At 37.9% G+C, this 22,541-nt stretch overlaps 2 protein-coding genes across 2 annotated transcripts in view; one reads left to right on the forward strand and one right to left on the reverse strand.

The window, feature by feature from the left end:
• The window catches only part of LOC134854897 (uncharacterized), a 582,728-nt gene that overhangs the window by 41,019 nt on the left and 519,168 nt on the right, over positions 1-22,541 (reverse strand). The gene's annotated exons all lie outside the window — the stretch shown is intronic.
• LOC134854898 (kinesin-like protein KIF3A) overlaps positions 21,684-22,541 on the forward strand; it is a 52,908-nt gene continuing 52,050 nt past the window's right edge. The window contains exon 1 of the mRNA XM_063871260.1: positions 21,684-21,696. The gene's annotated coding sequence lies outside the window, so the exon portion shown is untranslated. The remainder of the gene's footprint in view (positions 21,697-22,541) is intronic.

Genomic DNA, 22,541 nt, shown 5'->3' on the forward strand with positions numbered 1-22,541 from the left:
ACTCCATTTCCACATTTTTTCTTCCTCGTCACGAGCCACTCCGATCCCAGGGGTAATGGCGGGAGACGTGACTCCCAGCAACATTCTCCTTATCGGCAGATATCGGGGACATTGGTCCGACAGTGGCCTAGACCCGGAAAACCACACTTGCTGATTCTCCTTGAAGCGTGCATATGCCTCCGGCCAAGCTGGGACCCGCATCGCCTCTCCTGATTCCTTCACCACTGGTTGCAGGTTCCAACGCTTAGGGTTAAACTGGACATGGGAAAGGTCCCCTCCGCCCATTCTACATTTGAAATTGTTGTTAAAGTCGATCAACACCCATCCCGGGTTCGCTATTCTTCCGAATAACCTGTCGTCGCTGGCCAATCCTTTCAGCTCCTTCTGTTCCACCCAATTCAGCACGGAACATTCCATCACCGAGACTAAATTGACGTACAGTACTGAGTTCCTGTACGCTTTCACCTGCACGTCAGGAAAAGCGTGTGACATCACCAGTCGACATACCACAGTGACGATCTCCTCTTAGTCCAAATCCGCTACATCACGGCCAGGTCAGTCAGCAGGGGCTTGCCACAATGCTGTTTATACTCGCTAATTCCCGTTGCGACCCTGTCTTCTCCTGTTACCGTCCTGTTCTAATGCAGTAGATACTGGATAAGGAACGTTTTCCAATCCTTCATCTTCTGATAGGAGGGGGTTTCCCACTGTGCGTTGAGCTCTACGCTCGTCCCCTGTAACCGTTCAGGGTAACACAGAAGCGCGAATAAGTCACCCAAATGACCATACGTCATCGTAATTAGGGTGAGGAATCCATCCAGCCTCAGATCCGATAATGCTTGAGTGAAGAGATTCGCGGGTCCCTTTACGAACTTTTCGTGGCCAAATGTCACGTGTAGAGCCAGCACCAAGCCAATTGACAATTTCCTGATGTCTTTAACGAAACTTCCGATCAAACTCCTTGAGGCCCTCGGGTAGCACGTGGACAAGAAGGATGGCGTCCATCCTACTCCCATTCCTCCCAGGATTGCGTCAGATCTTTCATATTGTGCCCTTGTGGAACCTGTCCAACGACATCGTGTTTACATCTTGCATCAATTGGAGCATCTTCCCTCCGGCCATCTTCCGTTTGTTCAACAAGTTTCTCAGATACACGTGTATTTCTTTTATCATCGCTGGGGCATGTTCGAAAGCGTCTTCTCCCAATGTGAAGTGAGTATTCCTACTGACCATCTTTTCTTGTGCGTCCCTGAGATAATCCATCTGCCTGAACCAGAGGTCATGCGCTTCCTGTTGCACCAACACGTGGTTGTCATATACTCTTGGTCTCAATTTTAGCAACCTGGCGAAGTTTGACAGTTCCTACCCCAGGACTTCATCCAGCATCACAAGAGTTGTGCTATGCTCCTTAAGCCCCTGAATGGCGTTTGAATTGTCCGCCCAGGCAGCAGGAATTTCAGAGCGAAGAAGATAGTAATTGTCATGATCGACGGATCTGTTCGGCGCAGGAATGATCACATCGAATCGTCCCTCTGCTATTGTAGTGAACATCGTGTATACAAACTGTTATGGTTCTGGCAGCGCCGCATATCCCGGTGACAACACAAAGACAGTTTTCACCGCGTTCCCGGTGAAGCGTAGCTGCACCGCTACTTCCACCTCAGCCATGGCCGAAAGGAGCGTCACAATTGCTTCTCCCATGACCTCGTTGCTGGGAACTGATCCGTCTGTGAGGCGATCTAGCAGCCCTCTTTAACACCACTTGTGGGCCCATACTGACGATTCTTTGTACGCTTATCGCCTGTCTCCAATCCAGCGTGGGAGCTGTTAGGAAAATCACATCGGGCCACAAGAGGGATCGAGGCGTGTAGAGATAATCCGAACTAGCAACTTTTAGATACTTGGCATTCTTGATGTCTAGGGGATCGTATGCAGCAAACAGACTATCGCCCATCGGTATCTCCAGTCCTCTATACCGCCTGTCATCTCCTTCCATCGAGGCAGCTCTAGGGTATTCTCTCGAAAATTTGCCCGGCAATTGGCCTGCCGGCTTAGAGAACTGCCGATACATCTTGTGGTGTTTATTATTGGGCCTGTTCTCCTGACTTGCCACTCCGTAGAGGTGGTACCATTTCTCTGGCCCTCCGACGGACATCCGTCAGGGATCGTGTATTCAGGGGTCCCATGGTATTGTCCCGAGGCAACCCATCGAGATCCACAAACCTGAGCGCGGTAGTGGAGCTGAACTGCTCTTGCTCCGCCAATATCCAGTCCACGCCCAATATCCGGTACAATCCCGACACCGCGGGACCACTCTTGTCCATCATTCTTCTGGCGTCTACTCAACTCGTCAACGTATTCATATTCAAGGTTGCTAGCTTGTCAGCCTTGTATTGCCCCCACGCGCTAGGATCTGGACGATTCCGAGCAGCACGCTGGTTGGCTCAACTCTCTCTGCTGGTGTAGCAGTTGCCAATAAATTTCCCGCTGGAGCAGGGGCTATCGTGGGCAAATTACTCACACTCGTGGAGGCCTGAGAACTCGTCTCATTAGTCTTCCCAAACGGCTCTCCAGTGATTGTCGTCGAGGAGGGGAAACCATCCCCAGTCTTTCCCTTACGTCTGAACAAGGGACCGCGGGAGCAGTAACACTCGCTTCGGATGTCAGGGGTCCCAGACGGTTAGCGAGTGGCTCTGGCATGTTGCTCCTCACCATGCCTCTGCCCTTCAAGCCGGTCCGCGCCAGGGCGTCAGTCGTCCTGAGTTCTACCAGGCTGCATAATGAGAGGCTGCCTAAGCCGAACAGGTAGGGGCATCTCTCCTAGCCGATGATCACTCTGCTGACCTAGTCCTGGTTCACGAGCTAAGTCGTGACCCGACATTTCCCCTCGTCGCCATCTCATTAGTCTGTTTCGGCCTCTCTCGGTGGTCCCGAACTCACCGAAGGCTAACATCAAGACCACTTCCGTGAGATGTTCCCCACGGCCTTCTCTTCCCAATGCATTAAGGATTGCGACGGTGAACACCGCCAAGTCCGGTTGTTCTAGTGCAAAATAACAATCCACCAGGCGTTTGTATATCTCGTCTAGAGTCGTTCTCAGGCTCGCTGAGATGAAATCCATCAAGCCGTTCGTGTCACTCATCTTTCTTCGTGTATGTCTTGTTGTACTCTTCTGATTGTTCAAAGTCAATAAACAAAGTGGGATCAATCAAGATCTAAAAAACAATTCACGACAAAGAAACATCACTGCAAGCGGTTCCTTTTCTGGGATAAAACATCATTCACATCTTTTGAAAACAATTCATTGGAACTCTCTATTGTTCTCGATTTGAAAGCTAGCACCAAGGTGGATCGTCCACCTGCGATCTTGTCAAGATAATACAACTGAGCGATGTCACCTTTCGTACCTGGAGTGTTCCAGGCTTCCATGACATGAACATCACATAAAACATAAACTAACAATAACATAACATACAAATCTCACACATCACCACTGTCACATAACAACATAATCCTTTATAGTTCACCTAAAACTTAATCCTAGTGCCTAAAAAGCAAACCTAACAAAGACTACTTAACACCTAATGTAGCTCTAGCATATGCTCAGATAATATTTTTTTTGTAAGTAGACCTCTATCTTCGTTTCTGAAAATATTAAATGTACGAGGGCATACAGTTCTCTCGGTTGCAGTCTTCCCCTATTAGGATCATTGACTGGCAAAGAGAGAGAGAGGTCATACCTCTCTCGACCAGGAAATTCCTGTGTCGAGTTAAGGCCAGCACCAAGTTTTCGGGATTTAAATGTTGCTTGTCATATTTCCCTGGTATCTGTGATGCGACAGGGGGCAGCGCTATCATCCCACCAAAATCAGGCCTGTAATTCCATAAAAACTAGATATTCCTATACTTTCTCCTAAAGTCGGCCGCTAGTGCTGTCTTAAAGCTTACATCTGCACATATTGCTATAGCGCACGTACGTTCCGTGAGTATGAAATCGCTATCCGTGGCGACGACCTTGTTTGAATATTGGTTTGGTAGATCAAAAAAAGATTCAAAAACTCGTTCGAATGGTGGTTTTGGCATTTTCGCCCTTTGTTTCCAGCTCTCCGGTTTCCCTCGCCGATTTTAGTTTTTTAATCATCAAATTTTTGGTGTGGGTGAGTCCTACTCCCACTCCCGGGACAAAATTATTAATCGACGTTGCCGTCGATTGCCCAAAATTGAGCAGATCGAGATTGGAATCTGGAACACGTAAAGGACCATCTGGAGCGACCCAGTTGGACTCAGTATTGTCGTGACTGTTGTATTTGATGCTGTTTTGGTCGACCCCTTGAATCGTCAAGATGGTCTCTTTTGGGTCTGCTGGCAGATCATGGAGCCATTCGAGTACTCGCAGATATGTCAATTCTTGATCATGCATGTGCTCGGTCTCCGGTTTGAACTCCACTTCCGGCTCAGAGCAATCGTCGATCCAATCCTGTTCTGTGTCGTTGACTAGGTCGATCTCTTGTGGCACCACCACTTCGTCCAGTCCCACTAGCGAGTCCATCATGTCGCTCAAAACTATCCTGTCTATGACAAAATCCTCGCCATAAGGATCTTTCTTCTTCTTGCATTTCCCTCTTTTGCTCTGGCGTATTCCCAAGGTGAAGGGAAAGTCAGGCTGTACTCCTTTATCAACTTCAGTTTGTTCTGGGCAGTCCCAGTCCCCTTCCGCATATGAAAGAGTTTCGTCATCCGTCTCCACTCGCTCGGTTAACTCCAGGTCCAGTGGCAGATCGCAATTATCTACCACCTCATTCCCGTCGTTTTTTTTTCGTGCGTGCCTCTTTCACTCACCTCGCAGGCAGGATCCACTATCAAATAATCTCCCTCATGCATGTCAGCTGGGATACACCAGTCCTCTGATGAGGCATTGTGTGGCCCGATGTTTTCGTAATGAACGGCTCGTCTGCTGCTCAATCGATAAAAATGCCCTCCTTGGTGTACTTCAGTTATTTGGAATGGTCCACGCCATTTTTTCAGTAATTTTTTGGTTCCAGACACCCAGACATAATCCACGACCAATTAAGCTTTTGCATCCGCAGTCCTTTTATCAAATCTCCTTTTTTGTCTGATTTGCGCCTGTTGCATGTTCCTCCTGCATAAATCATTGAGGTCCTACTGCTTCTGATCACATCACGCACGTTTGCGGTGCTGTTTTCTTTCCTTTTGGACATAAACTCAAAGGAAAATAAAAGTCCTTGACCAATATAGTGAAACAAAACTTAAGTGTGTGATAATCCAAGATGGGACAAACTCCATCTTAAAAAAAATTTACTCAACGGTTGATGAATTTAGCGCCAAATTTAGCGCCATATTAAAACTTATCGCTTTAATATTTGCCAAATTTTCACCAGATTTGATTCTTATTTGCGAAATACCGCCAATACTTAAAAATGATGATGCTATTGACAAAATTGATCCTTATAATCGTTTTCTGAATGAAATGTATGGTTCGACGACGGGATTTGAGGTGCTAAATCTAAATTCAAACATCAAAAGCTTGGAGAGCTATCAGCGTTTATATTTTGACAGTATACACCTGAACGATGAATTAGGTATATCATTTTTGCGCAATTGCCTCGGCTCATAGGTGTTCAAACACTCAAGTAAACTCCCGAGGGTAAAACCAGCCATTGATTACACTGGAAAAGCAAATTCCAACACAAAAATCGCTTTCCAATTATCAACATAATAATATTTTTAGGTCTACCAATCGACCCTATAGTAACGATCGCATGCACCCATATGGCCAAAAAACTGGTCATGGCCGACAAACTGGTCAAAATAAATTCGGCAACACATCATGGGGCTGTGATAGTAATTATAACTATAATCTGAGTCGTAACCAGCAGTCATATAACTACTCGCAAGTTTTTCATCATAGAGTATTGCTAGTTAAGACTATCTTTTTGATAAACGACTGTTAATTGTAATTTTTACTAAAATGGTTCTAAGAAACGATATGCTGGTTACTTTTTGTCTAAACTAGCATATCTGTCATCAGCTTCTGCGAAAGCGATCAATTTGTTGCTTATAAGATACTGAATAAAAAGAAACGAAAGTATCTTTTTCCATGGGTTGCCACAATTTACTCGAACAAATATTATTGCACTACAATTTATAATAAAAGCTATTACTATTACAATTATTATATAAAAAAGACAAGCAAGACTTACAAAAAAACGAAAGGTCCTTTCATAAAACTCTTCTAATATCAGGGGTATCCACCCAAAACCAGGACCCTTCATGGAATTCAGTCAAGTAGAGAAAAAACTGGAAAACTACAGCAACAACTTAAAATTACTACACCTTACTTGTAGAAGTTTAGCTAGAAAGCGTTCAGATCTCAAACAACATATTAAAAATTTTAATGATTTTACAATTTTCGGATTTTCCAAGACATGGTTCAATGATTTATATGACGATAAACTATGGGCCATAGACAACGACAAACATAAGTTGTTCCGATGTGATAGAATTATGAATCAAGTAAAAAATTGAAGGGTGGAAGGTTCATGTTACTGGTTCCTAAAAAGTTAAACCCAAAGGTAAGACATGACTTAAACAACATGCACAAAATTTATGATTTCAACTGGATAGAATTTGAAGCCGGACTCAACAAAAAAGATAAAACCACTCTAATAAACCTAGACTACAATCCTAATTGAAACAACAAAACAGACTTCCTTGAAGATCTAACCGAATCAATTGACCATGCACAGTCATTTAATTCAAACCTAATTATTTTAGGAGATTACAATCTCAACTATCTAAACGAAGACGACAAACAGTCTTTAGATACAATCTTAATACCATATAATCTGGACATCACTAACAAATTAACACCTACTCACTCAAAAGCACTAATTGACTATATTATCACCGACCAAAACATGAAAGATATAACAAATAATTCAATAGTATTCACACCACCAATTAAGACCGACCACCAAGCAACAGCATTCATAACAGAACGTAAGCTGAACAACAACGTGAGACCAATCAAACGTAAAATATAGGACAAATCCAATTACTCCGATTACAAATTCAAACAAAAACCATCAGCTATAAATTGGAGAAGTTTCTATAGCAATAATAATCCCGAAGTAATTTTCGAGATCTTCACATCTAACTTTGCTGACACAATTTAAAAAGGTGCCCACAGAAGACAAACCAAAGGCAACGACAAACCAAAGGTAAACTACGAAGATGATAAATTTATATCCCAACTGTTTAACTCAAAAAAAAGCAAACGCAAAAAATGGAGTATAATAAACGATACAAGAAACTCAAAAAAAATCTTCCAACCTCATTCCATTACTCAGAAACGCTTTCGGCGAATTCATAACCAAAATCTTACAGATGGAAAACCTGATAAACTACAATTTCTCAACTCTTGGATGCTTTTATGAGAAAATTTTAAATAATTTTTTAGAACACTCACTTCAGTTGATTGCAAAAAAAAAAACAGAACTCATCGTTTTCAGCAAAAACATTCAAGGAAAAAGGACAAAGAGTATACTATAACTCTAGATGATAAAATAATTGAGGAAAAACCAAAGTTAAATACCTAGGAGTAGTTCTAGATCAGTTTCTAACATTCCAAGATGAAATCAAAAAGATCTCGGGAAAATGCATGCGGAATAAAAACACTTCAATTGATCAAAAGGCATTGCCAGTAAAAACAAGACTCTTGATAATGAATGCACTGGTAATTGGTCATTTGCATTACGCAGCAATTCTTTTAAGTGGAATATCCGCTAACTTAATTATATCTCTAGAAAAACAGTTAAGCTGGGCAGTAAAAACTTGCTGCGAATGTACAAAATACGACTCATCTTCAGACTTGAAGCTAAAACACAATATATTGCCAGACCAAAGGTAAACTACGAATATGATAAATTTATATCCCAACTGTTTAACTCAAAAAAAAGCGAACGCGAAAAATGGAGTATAATAAACGATACAAGAAACTCAAAAAAAATCTTCCAACCTCATTCCATTACTCAGAAACGCTTTCGGCGAATTCATAACCAAAAGTTTACAGATGGAAAACCTGCTAAATTACAATTTCTCAACTCTTGGATGCTTTTATGAGAAAATTTCAAAAATCAGGCAAAGTCCACCGACTTCTACATGCAACATTCAAAATAATAATAAATTTTCATTCCGATTCATCACATCAGCTGAATGTAAAAAAGAAATGCATAGTTTGAATTGTCGAAAGGCACCATGCCCATTCAAAATTCCAGCCTGGGCTTTGAACGATGGCTGCAATGAAATATACACACATCTGACAATTCTATACAATGTGTTTTTGAGAAACAAGACATATCTTTGCAAGCTCAAAAAAGCAATTGTCACACCAATATACAAAAAAGAGCATCCAGAACTACAAAAAAAAATAGGCCTATTTCTATCTGAGGCTATCTCAAAAGTTTTTGAAAAATTGCTATAAAAACAAATCAACGAATATCTGATATCCCAAAAATTACTAAGCAATACACAATTTGGTTTCAGAACATCATATTCAATAATCGACGCTATTCTTTATTGCACTGAAGCATTCAGAAAAGCAATAGACAACAACAAAACTGTAGCATAATCCTTATTGGATTTCTCTAACACATTTGATTCTATTGATCATACTTATCTTATACAGAAACTAAAGGTGTTAAACTTTTCCGAAGAAGCTATAGAAATGATCAGTTCCTTTATCACCAACCGAATCCAGAAAACAATTGTTAACAACACCGAATCCGATTGGATTGCACTTGAGCAGGGTGTCCCACAGGGCGCTGTCCTTAGCCCTCTATTATTCAATCTTTACATTAACGATCTCAGCAAACAAATTGACAAAACGTGTAATATAAATCAATATGCAGATGATACATTTTTGTTCTGTGAAAATAACGATCCACAAAAAGATCTTAAAACACTCGAAGCCAATTGCAATCTGTTGTCAAATTAATTTTTAGAACACTCACTTCAATTGAATGCAAAAAAAACAGAACCTCATCGTTTTCAGCAAAAAGAATCCAAGGAAAAAGGATGAAAAGTTTACTATAACTCTAGATGATAATCTAATTGAGGAAAAAACCAATATTAAACGCCTAGGAGTAGTTCTAGATCAGTTTCTAACATTCCACGTTGAAATCAAAAAGATCTCGGGAAAATGGCATGCGGAATAAAAACACTTCAATCAATCAAAAAGCCATTGCCAGTAAAAACAAGACTATTGATAACGAATGCACTGGTAATTAGTCATTTGCATTACCCAGCAAATCTTTTAAGTGGAATTTCCGCTAACGACTCATCTTCAGACAAAATACGACTCATCTACACACTTGAAGCTAAAACACAATATATTGCCAGTAACAATGTTTCTGGACTATACAATTTTATGTCACTTTTGGAAAATACAACATCAATTATTGCCAATCTATAATAACAATGAGAACGATAACCATCAAATAGATATTAATACAGAAACCAAAACTATATTTCGGCGACAGATACAATGGAATAATTCTGTGAAATTAACTATCCACAAAAAGCTCTTAAAGCACTCGAAGCGAAATGCAACCTGTTTTCAAATAATTTTTTAGAACACTCACTTCAGTTGATTGCAAAAAAAAAACAGAACTCATCGTTTTCAGCAAAAACATTCAAGGAAAAAGGACAAAGAGTATACTATAACTCTAGATGATAAAATAATTGAGGAAAAAACCAAAGTTAAATACCTAGGAGTAGTTCTACATCAGTTTCTAACATTCCAAGATGAAATCAAAAAGATCTCGGGAAAATGGCATGCGGAATAAAAACACTTCAATTGATCAAAAGGCATTGCCAGTAAAAACAAGACTCTTGATAATGAATGCACTGGTAATTGGTCATTTGCATTACCCAGCAATTCTTTTAGGTGGAATATCCGCTAACTTAATTATATCTCTAGAAAAACAGTTAAGCTGGGCAGTAAAAACTTGCTGCGATTGTACAAAATACGACTCATCTTCAGACTTGAAGCTAAAACACAATATACTGCCAGTAACAATGTTTCTGGACTATAAAATATTAAGTCACTTTTGGAAAATACAACATCAATTAATGCCAGCCTATAATAACATTGAGTATGATAACCACCAAATAGATTTTATTACAAGAAACAAAAATTTATTTTTCGGCGACAGATACAATGGGCAAAACATTGAAAATTCCTTCTGAAAAAGTCCGTCATAATCTGGAACAAATTAACAGATGATAAAGTCAACTTTGAAAACATACTAACATACAGAAAAGCAAAGATAAAATTCAAGAACTATTATTTATTATAATGTAAAGAAGACCCCTCTGTGGCAACTCATGGTAAAGTTTCATAGAAAAGCTTCAAATTTATATACTAACATTTATATATAAAACACTTTGAAGCTCTCAGGTGAAAAGTTATCATCAATAATTGTAAAAACGTTGTATTTTTTTTTTGTAACAATGCGTATCTCTGGAAAAACAGTTAAGTTGGGCAGTAAAAACTTGCTGCGATTGTGCAAAAAACGACTCATCTTCAGACTTGAAGCTAAAACACAATATATTGCCAGTAACAATATTTCTGGACTATAAAATATTATGTCACTTTTGGAAAATACAACATCAATTATGGCCAGCCTATTATAACAATGAGTCTGATAACTACCAAATAGATTTTAAGACAAGAAACAAAAAATTATATTTCGGCGACAGATACAATGGAATAATTCTGTGAAATTAACTATGCACAAAAAACTCTTAAAGCACTCGAAGCCAATTGCAGTCTGTTGTCAAATTCTTTTTTAAAACACTCACTTCAGTTGATTGCAAAAAAAAAACAGAACTCATCACTCATCGTTTTCAGCAAAAAACAATCAAGGAAAAAGGACAAAGAGTATGCAATAACTCTAGATGATAAAATAATTGAGGAAAAACCAATGTAAATACCTAGGAGTAGTTCTAGATCAGTTTCTAACATTCCAAGATGAAATCAAAAAGATCTCGGGAAAATGGCATGCGGAATAAAAACACTTCAATTGATCAAAAAGCCATTGCCAGTAAAAAGAAGACTCTTGATAACGAATGCACTGTTAATTAGTCATTTGCATTACCCAGCAATTCTTTCAAGTGGAATACCCGCTAACTTAATGATATCTCTAGAAAAACAGTTAAGCTGGTCAGTAAAACTTGCTGCGATTGTACAAAATGCGACTCATCTTCAGACTTGAAGCTAAAACACAATATATTGCCAGTAACAATATTTCTGGACTATCAAATATTATGTCACTTTTGGAAAATACAACATCAATTATTGCCAGCCTATTATAACAATGAGTCTGATAACTACCAAATAGATTTTAAGACAAGAAACAAAAAATTATATTTCGGCGACAGATACAATGGAATAATTCTGTGAAATTAACTATGCACAAAAAGGTCTTAAAGCACTCGAAGCCAATTGCATTTTGTTGTCAAATTCTTTTTTAGAACACTCACTTCAGTTGATTGCAAAAAAAAACAGAACTCATCACTCATCGTTTTCAGCAAAAAACAATCAAGGAAAAAGGACAAAGAGTATGCTGTAACTCTAGATGATAAAATAATTGAGGAAAAACCAATGTAAATACCTAGGAGTAGTTCTAGATCAGTTTCTAACATTCCAAGATGAAATTAAAAAGATCTCGGGAAAATGGCATGCGGAATAAAAACACTTCAATTGATCAAAAAGCCATTGCCAGTAAAAACAAGACTCCTGATAACGAATGCACTGTTAATTACTCATTTACATTACCCAGCAATTCTTTCAAGTGGAATACCCGCTAACTTAACGATATCTCTAGAAAAACAGTTAAGCTGGTCAGTAAAACTTGCTGCGATTGTACAAAATACGACTCATCTTCAGACTTGAAGCTAAAACACAATATATTGCCAGTAACAATATTTCTGGACTATAAAATATTATGTCACTTTTGGAAAATACAACATCAATTATTGCCAGCCTATTATAACAATGAGTCTGATAACTACCAAATAGATTTTAAGACAAGAAACAAAAAATTATTTTTCGGCGACAGATACAATGGAATAATTCTGTGAAATTAACTATGCACAAAAAGCTCTTAAAGCACTCGAAGCCAATTGCAGTCTGTTGTCAAATTCTTTTTTAGAACACTCACTTCAGTTGATTGCAAAAAAAAAACAGAACTCATCACTCATCGTTTTCAGCAAAAAACAATCAAGGAAAAAGGACAAAGAGTATGCTATAACTCTAGATGATAAAATAATTGAGGAAAAACCAATGTAAATACCTAGGAGTAGTTCTAGATCAGTTTCTAACATTCCAAGATGAAATCAAAAAGATCTCGGGAAAATGGCATGCGGAATAAAAACACTTCAATTGATCAAAAAGCCATTGCCAGTAAAAACAAGACTCTTGATAACGAATGCACTGTTAATACTCATTTGCATTACCCAGCAATTCTTTCAAGTGGAATACCCGCCAACTTAATGATATCTCTAGAAAAACAGTTAAGCTGGTCAGTAAAACTTGCTGCGATTGTACAAAATACGACTCATCTTCAGACTTGAAGCTAAAACACAATATATTGCCAGTAACAATATTTCTGGACTATAAAATATTATGTCACTTTTGGAAAATACAACATCAATTATTGCCAGCCTATTATAACAATGAGTCTGATAACTGCCAAATAGATTTTAAGACAAGAAACAAAAAAATATATTTCGGCGACAGATACAATGGAATAATTCTGTGAAATTAACTATGCACAAAAAGCTCTTAAAGCACTCGAAGCCAATTGCAGTCTGTTGTCAAATTCTTTTTTAGAACACTCACTTCAGTTGATTGCAAAAAAACAGAACTCATCATTCATCGTTTTCAGCAAAAAACAATCAAGGAAAAAAGACAAAGAGTATGCTATAACTCTAGATGATAAAATAATTGAGGAAAAACCAATGTAAATACCTAGGAGTAGTTCTAGATCAGTTTCTAACATTCCAAGATGAAATCAAAAAGATCTCGGGAAAATGGCATGCGGAATAAAAACACTTCAATTGATCAAAAAGCCATTGCCAGTAAAAACAAGACTCTTGATAACGAATGCACTGTTAATTAGTCATTTGCATTACCCAGCAATTCTTTCAAGTGGAATACCCGCTAACTTAATGATATCTCTAGAAAAACAGTTAAGCTGGTCAGTATAACTTGCTGCGATTGTACAAAATACGACTCATCTTCAGACTTGAAGCTAAAACACAATATATTGCCAGTAACAATATTTCTGGACTATAAAATATTATGTCACTTTTGGAAAATACAACATCAATTATTGCCAGCCTATTATAACAATGAGTCTGATAACTACCAAATAGATTTTATGACAAGAAACAAAAAATTATATTTCGGCGACAGATACAATGGAATAATTCTGTGAAATTAACTATGCACAAAAAGCTCTTAAAGCACTCGAAGTCAATTGCAGTCTGTTGTCAAATTCTTTTTTAGAACACTCACTTCAGTTGATTGCAAAAAAAAACAGAACTCATCACTCATCGTTTTCAGCAAAAAACAATCAAGGAAAAAGGACAAAGAGTATGCTATAACTCTAGATGATAAAAAAATTGAGGAAAAACAAATGTAAATACCTAGGAGTAGTTCTAGATCAGTTTCTAACATTCCAAGATGAAATCAAAAAGATCTCGGGAAAATGGCATGCGGAATAAAAACACTTCAATTGATCAAAAAGCCATTGCCAATAAAAACAAGACTCTTGATAACGAATGCACTGTTAATTGGTCATTTGCATTACCCAGCAATTCTTTCAAGTGGAATACCCGCTAACTTAATGATATCTCTAGAAAAACAGTTAAGCTGGTCAGTAAAACTTGCTGCGATTGTACAAAATGCGACTCATCTTCAGACTTGAAGCTAAAACACAATATATTGCCAGTAACAATATTTCTGGACTATAAAATATTATGTCACTTTTGGAAAATACAACATCAATTATTGCCAGCCTATTATAACATTGAGTATGATAACCACCAAATAGATTTTATTACAAGAAACAAAAACTTAATTTTCGGCGACAGATACAATGGGCAAAACATTGAAATTTCCTTCTGAAAAAGTCCGTCATAATCTGGAACAAAATAACAGATGATAAAGTCAACTTTGAAAACATACTAACATACAGAAAAGCAAAGATAAAATTCAAGAACTATTATTTATTATAATGTAAAGAAGACCCCTCTGTGGCAACTCATGGTAAAGTTTCATAGAAAAGCTTCAAATTTATATACTAACATTTATATATAAAATACTTTGAAGCTCTCAGGTGAAAAGTTATCATCAATAATTGTAAAAACGTTGTATTTTTTTTTTTTGTAACTATGCGTATCTCTGGAAAAACAGTTAAGTTGGGCAGTAAAAACTTGCTGCGATTGTGCAAAAAACGACTCATCTTCAGACTTGAAGCTAAAACACAATATATTGCCAGTAACAATGTTTCTGGACTATAAAATATTTTGTCTTTTTTGGAAAATACAACATCAATTATTGCCAGCCTATAATAACATTGAGTTGATAACCACCAAATAGATATTATTACAAGAAACAAAAAATTATTTTTCGGCGACAGATATAATGGGCAATACATTGAAAACTCCTTCTTTAAAAGTCCGTCATAATCTGGAACAAACTAACAGATGATAAAGTCAATTTTGAAAACATACTAACATACAGAAAAGCAAAGATAAAATTCAAGAATTATTATTTATTATTATGTAAAGAAGACCCTTCTGTGGCAACTCATGGTAAACTTTCATAGAAAAGCTTCAAGTTTATATAATAACTTTTATATATAAACCACCTTGAAGCTCTCAGGTGAAAAGTAATCATCAATGAAAAGGTAAGTCTGAGTTTAATTGGAAAATAATCTACCAGGCGTCCAGCAGCATCAAGTTACTTACATTAGAGGCGCTGCACATTAGGAAAGAGAGACCGGCAATTAACACGCGCGACTAGTTTAGAAGTAGGGAGCTGACACTAAGGCTATAGTTCCAGAATCGAAAAATTCTGGCTAAAACAACAAAATTTTGAAACAACTTACATGTTAGCAACAAAACGAAAATGTGAAAATAAAAATGAAGAAAACTCTCAGAAATTTGTGACAAAATGTTTTAAAATGTTACAAAATAGTTGTTACATAATTTCAGTGATATTTGTAAAGTTTTGATTGGTTGAATTTTTAAAATTTTGAAGTAATGATGTGTGTGACACTTTTTATGATCTTTGATCATTTTGTACAGATAGTTTAGAATTTTTAAAACCCGAAGATGCACAAAATGTGCGAAAAAGTTTGTTTGAATTTACAAATTTAACGCATTCTCAAAATATTTAGATGTAAAATTTTGAAAACCTACGGCGTTGAGCCACTTCTCAATTACAGTCTCTCCTACAAGGAGACGTAATTTTAAAATTTTTTTCCCTTGTTTTAGTGGAGAAATCTTTTTAGTTGATAAATCTTTTTATATTTTACCATGTTAGAATTGAAGTGGTCTACAATGTAGCAGCTAGCTCACTCTACCACAGCCTGGAACAACTGACCAACCCGGAAAAAGAACAATTTCTACCCAAAAATTTGGCTATTCCGGGACTTTCTTTAAACCCGAACACCACGAACCCAAAGAAGAACCTCGCAAGCCTAATCTGCAGGGCACCTCTAGCAGAAAAACGTCAAGTGGTAGTGTGGCACGACATCATCAATAATTTTATCAACAGCCACCGCACAAACAATTTCAGAGCTTGCACTGCAGAGGAATTGACAGGAATCCTGAAGACACTGACAAATATCAGCGCAATTGTATACTTTCAGAGAAACGGTACATCTGATATCAGGAACCAGCTGATCAGCTCGGGTATTCTTGTCATTCCTATTACAAAATGTCTCATTTCAAAGAGGAAGAGAAGAACGGAGCTGGTCAACGAATATCAGGCACTGCACCAGGACATCCAGCTGGAGCTAAAGTCTTTGAGGATTGTGTTCGAACACCAAGACAACCTGCCAGCTGTCTTGTCCAAGCTTCGTTCAAACACAAAAAAGAAATCTCAATCGAGAAGGAGGGCGGAGAAAAGAAGACTGGTGAACATAGGCGAAGCAACTGTTGGTCGGACTGACGATGAGGCTTCAACGGAGAGGGTGAGTTAAACTTGTGTTATTTGAAATGCTTTGTGTCACGTGAGGTTTATTCCTCGTGGCCTGCAAACCAATGAGCACAGTTGTACTCCCACCTCCATTCTTGATTTGCACTTTGAAAAACAAACTCATTTGGAAATTAGTCCGTGATTATGCGTCCATATATGTTAAATTTATCAACTGTCACCAACGTGTTAAATTTTTGAGATTTTGTCTAGAAAACGACATTATACCTGATTTTTTGAGGTTCAGGGTACCGGAAAATGGGGTGTTTTCGAACCAAGCAGTACACAGTTTTCAGACAAAACTTCTAAGAACGGAGATAAACAAGGCAAGGACAGATGAGAAAAACGTTGAAGTCAAACTAGTAAGGGCGAGAGGCGCAGTACAGAGGGGTGTAGATGAGAACTTTTGGCCTTCGGTAATTAAACATTTAAATCTTAGGGGACAAAGACAAACAGCAACAGTCAAAGAGACCCATCAGAAGAAGCTAATGAAACTATCAGAAAGGCAAGACCGACCTCTAGGGAAGCATGGTGAGGGTTCGGTAAGAGCTCATGATGATGTTGAATTATCAAATTGGGTACAACAAGTGTTGGCATTAGGGCCAAAGCATCCCGTCACACTTTCTCGCCGACATTGACATCTTTCTATCGGATCTCAAAAATCGTAAAGTCCCCGGGGAGGCCCTTTGTGAGATCGAAGCTGTGGCAAAAGCCTATGCTAAGAGGGTGAAACAAACACCATCTGACAAAGGCGTTGAGAAGGCCCGAAAGTATCTGAGGAGTAATGGATTAGTTGCGGTACCGTATGACAAAGGCGTGGGTTTTGAGTAATGAGAAAGGACACCTACGAGAACAAGTTGTCGGATACATTAGATTCAAATCAATTCAGCAAAAGTAAAGGAACAAGTGATGCGATTGTTTTGAAGATAGAAAGAGACATCAAAAAGGAGTTGTTGGCTATGAGGAAAAAAGATGAAATAAGTGAGAGTCTCTACACAAGGATGAGGTCTACTGGGGGGCAGCCCGCCAGGCTTTATGGGTTGGCGAAAGTGCATAAAGTGAATACCCCATTAAGACCGGTCCTCTCCTTGCCTGTTAGCTCTTATTATAACTTGAACAAAGTTCTTGCTAAATTTTTCGAGAAAATTGAGGGCGCAAACATCGAAACCAACTCACTAGATGCGAGAGAAATCTTAGAGAGCACTAATCTTGAGCCAAATGAAAACTTGATATCTCTAGATGTGAAGAGTTTGTACACAAATGTTCCATTGAAAGAAGCGATAGACATAGCTCTGAGAAAACTGCATGAGCAAGATGAACCACCATCAATTGCTAGGAAAACCATGAAGAGACTGTTGAACATGGCAGTTACTCAAGTCCATTTCAAGTGCAATGAAACATGGTACGTTCAGAAAGATGGTTTGGCAATGGAGGCATCTCTTGCCGTTATTTTAGCAAATCTTTGGCTGAAGCAGTACGAAACTGCACTATCAAGGGATATTCCCGAAATGTTTTTGCCCGAGAAAGATCTCCACGGAATATGTCCCGAGTGCAATAAGAAAGTCACGTACAGGTCAAAAGGTGTAGAATGTGAATGCTGTTTGAACTGGTATCACGTAAAATGCGGTGATATATCAGATGATGAGTATCGAAATATAAGTGAAACCGTCTGGTACTGCAGAAAATGCATCGCAATAAGGGAGAAAAATAAGTCAGGGCAACAATCTAAATTGTTTCTCCGTTACGTTGATGATATAGTGAGAACAGTGAAGGGTGATTCTGAAAAAGTGCTACGGGCTGCAAACTTATACATCCAAATTTACAGTTCACAATAGAGACACCAAACAAAAACGGAACTTTGGCGATTTTGGATTTACAAATTAGTATTGACAAAAGCAGGAAAATTAGCTGTGGGTGGTATTAAAAACCAACAGATATAGGTACCATACTCAATTTTAGAAGCTGCGCCCCCCTTCAGTACAAGAGAAGTGTGATTGAAGGAACTGTTCACCGGGTTTTCCGCAGTACGTCAACATGGGAAGAATAAGATAAAGCCATGAAAATCAACTGTGAGCAGTGGTTGGATAACCATTATCCGGAAAGTTGGTCGTCGCGGGTTGCATCCCATGCCCTTGAAAAGATCATCAGCGAGGGCAAAAACAAAAAAAACATGGCTGAGAAAAAGAAGCCCTGTGATTATAGCAGTGATTTACCATCCATCTTGATGATCCAATATAGGGGGAATCACAGTCAGACATTAGCAAAAAAAGTGCGCGATATCACCAATGCGCTGATAATATTCACGACGAGGAAATTGAAAACTTGTATGCCCTCTCTAAAATCTTCCTTTTCCAGTGAACTGAAAAGTGGTGTACAGACTTGAAAGTTGTGGGTGCAAATCCATCTATGTTGGCCAGACGGTTCGACATCTCACGACAAGGATTGAGGAACACCGAAAAGAGGATACCCCAGTTGGACAGCATATAAGGCAGTGTGGTAGTGAGCGTGGTAAGTCTGAGTTTAATGGGAAAATAATCGACCAGGCGTCCAGCAGCATCAAGTTACTTACATTAGAGGCGCTGCACATTAGGAAAGAGAGGCCGGCAATTAACACGCGCGACGAGTTTAGAAGTAGGGAGCTGACACTAAGGATATAGTTCCAGAATCGAAAAATTTTGGCTAAAACCTCAAAATTTTGAAACAACTTACATGTTAGCATAAAAATTAGCAACAAAACGAAAATGTGAAAATAAAAATGAAGAAAACTCTCAGAAATTTGTGACAAAATGTTGTAAAATGTTACATAATAGTCGTTACATAATTTCAGTGATATTTGTAAAGTTTTGATTGGTTGATTTTTAAAATTTTGAAGTAATGATGTGTGTGACACTTTTTATGATCTTTGATCATTTTGTACAGATAGTTTAGAATTTTTAAAACCTGAAGATGCACAAAATGTGCGAAAACTTTTGTTTGAATTTACAATTTTAACGCTTTCTCTTAATAGATTTTGTTGTTTATTGTAATTATGCGTATCTAATGATGTTATATTATTTTTATGAATTGATAGAAAACATTTGACATACACTTGTGTATTGAAATTAATTTCGATGTGCAAATAAAGTGTTCTTTTTTTTTCATTCGTACTTTTCGATATTTGACATTTTCGAGATTTGACGGAATTTAGGAATTAAAAAATCTTATTAAATGAAATTACCAACCATTTAATTGGGTGCTGTCAGATTACACTAAAAGCCTGCAGATTTGGATTCCAATCTATGTGGTTTTCCAATCCAGAGGTGCGTAACAAGCTAGTTGACCTGATTTTTTTTTAATTATTTTTTTATATGCAAGGGCCGTGCAATCTGGTATTAGTTTCCTGTAAACATTTTCCTGTAAACAACATTGCCTCAGTATGATCTCCAATTTGAAGATCTCCATTCTCAGCGCGTTGCACTCTGAACTGCAGCGGTCGTCTCTCTGTTAGAAACTGCAACAGATATATTTTTAGCATGTTAGAATTTTGAATATCCGTACCATTTTAATTTGCTTTTAAGGTTGTTTGTGGTTTTACCAACTTGTTTTCAGTTTCTTTTTTTAATGTTTTTCGTTTTTGTCGGTGAAATAAGTTTCATTAATATTTCGGCTTATTGGCCTCATGTTGTGTCCTTCAATTAGCAAAATAGTCCCTTTTTTCCCTGTTTAGGAAGCTTCGGCCTATTTTATATTGCATTATTCGCCTCATATTTTGTCGTTTAATGATCTGGGGCTTAAACAACTTTTTTATTAGTTTTTAAGTATCCTTTTTTCTAATTTCATTTTTTGTTTCTTTTTCTCGAGTTGATTAGTTTTGGGCCATGTTATATTGGCTGGTTGGCCTCAAATTTTGTCGTTTGACAAGCTAAGTTTTTGTGTGTGCTTCTGTGTTCTGAAGGGTGACGTCCCATTTGTACCAACGGTCATTTGTACCAAAATGAAAAATCGGTCCCATTTGTACCAAAATTATTCAACTCGATTTCTGATTGGTCGAATTGTGAGCCAACAAATTACTACACTAATTTTCTGCTGTTCAACAGAAAACTAAACAGCAGAATAGTGACCGCCGCAGTCGCGCCAACGTGTTGCGAGCTTGCCTACAGAGGGTAGGACTCTATACGAAAATTAGAGCCGGTTATCGCCGCAAACCGGCGACGCGCGCGTAGCGCGCCCACCGGCGACTTTAAACCAAGAGCTTAAAGTAGTCGGCTTCATAATCTTAGGCCAATTGAATATTTTTGGTACTAACGCGATTGATTCTTTATTTTGGTACAAATGGGACTGATTTATCATTTTGGTACTTGTGAATACCCACCGTTCTGAAGGTAATGGGGAGATAAATTTTTCCATTAGTTTGTATGTCTTTTTGAATTTTTTTTGCTTGAAGGGGTTCCTCTCTGGTATTTTTGGCTTGTTTACTGCTTGATAATTTTTCTTCTGATTCGATTTTTTTGTCGTCTATTGTTTTTGTGTGAGTTTTTGATTCGTTTTGACAGATTTCGGTATTTCTGATTTTTTTTTCGATTTAGTGTCTGCTTAGTATTGTATAGCAAGTGGCAAGAATCTCGGCTTCGCCTAGTATTGTATAGCAAGTGGCAAGAATCTCGGCTTCGCCTAGTATTGTATAGCAAGTGGCAAGAATCTCGGCTTCGCCTCTGTGTAATAAGCTGAGCTTTCGTTTCCTTGACTTATCTAAAAAACTAAAAAATATTCAAACGCAGTAATAACAGTTGATCTAAGATCTTAAAAATGATCGAAGGCTCTAACAGAAGCTAAAAAACAGTTAATTCAAAATATTTTATGCCGAACTAACTAGAAAAATAAATAAGACTTTTTTCAAATCACAATTGTTTCAGATAAAATGGCTCCTGCTAAAGATAACGAAGACACGAATGTTGCTGTAGTGGTGCGTTGTCATCCAATGAATGATAATGAAAAAAATTACAGGAAAATTGTTCGTGTTGATGAAATGAGAGGACAAATTATTGTAGAACACACAGGTGTAAATGCGGATGAGCCTCCCAAAACATTTACTTTTGATAATGTGTTCAGCGATACATCGAAACAGGCAGATGTCTACAATATTACGGCAAGAAAAATTGTGGACAATGTTTTGGAAGGATACAATGGTATTTTTTTCACTATTTCTAATATCGTCGAAGTCGAATAATGTGAAACTTAAAACTGATTTTTAGGTACAATATTTGCGTATGGGCAAACTGGAACAGGAAAAACTTTTACAATGGAAGGCGTCAGAAGTCAACCGGAGCTGCGCGGAATAATACCAAATTCGTTTGCTCATATTTTCAGCCACATCAGAGAATGCGGAAAAACGAAACAGTTAGTTTTTTGCCGAAAACTTATTAAATGTTTCTGCTTTTACCTCAAGCGTGTTCACTTCTTTCCACCATTTAGCGGATCCTTTTCTTAAATCTTTTGTCTGATTTGCTTTGATTTTGCATCGTATTCTGTTTCCAACTGATTCAGGTTTTGGCCTTTTGTCTTCGCGGTATGTTTTTTTTTCGTAGTAGTGTAGGTAGTGCCAGTCGGTCATATTCTGAAGTTTGACCTTGATTTTGGGGGAAACGGTAAATTTTGAAAAATTAGAATCGACCATTTCATGCTCAAGTTTATCGCAGCAACTGAAATAAGAAGTCAAGAAAATCAGAAGATTCGTGACATAATTGCGGGAAAGTTGACCGAAAATTGTTCTAGAGAAAATTGCTATTCGCAATTTTACCGAAATAACCAATCGAGTAGAGCTGTCTTGTTTCCGACAGAGAAAATCGCGAATTCCTAAGTGCCATCGCTGGGCAAGAGAGAACCGTGATTGGGTAGGACGACGGTGAAGCTGCCCAATGGTCAAAACAAAACAACTTCTTGAGTTAAAACTATTTTTCCCTAAAACTTCTAGAGTTGCTTTACTTACATTATATGCTCAATTCTAGATTCGTGTCACTATTTGAGTACTTAATTTAATTTCTTGAGTGTATTTTCACTCAGTCATGTTGAGATTAGGCGGGTTTTAGGTTGATCCATCTGAAATGGATCAAACGTCCACTTTCCTATAAAAATTAGTGGTATGCTTAAGTTTCCAACCCTGTTTTTAACGGCGTTCGCGTGTTGTAGGTATTTAGAGACCTACCTAGCCATGGGGGCGTTCTTTTTTCTAGAGGTAGTTTATTATAGTTTCTAGATTATTATTTCTATTTTG

The sequence above is a fragment of the Symsagittifera roscoffensis genome, chromosome 9 (assembly GCF_963678635.1).
Source record: "Symsagittifera roscoffensis chromosome 9, txSymRosc1.1, whole genome shotgun sequence".
Lineage (NCBI taxonomy): Eukaryota > Metazoa > Xenacoelomorpha > Acoela > Convolutidae > Symsagittifera > Symsagittifera roscoffensis.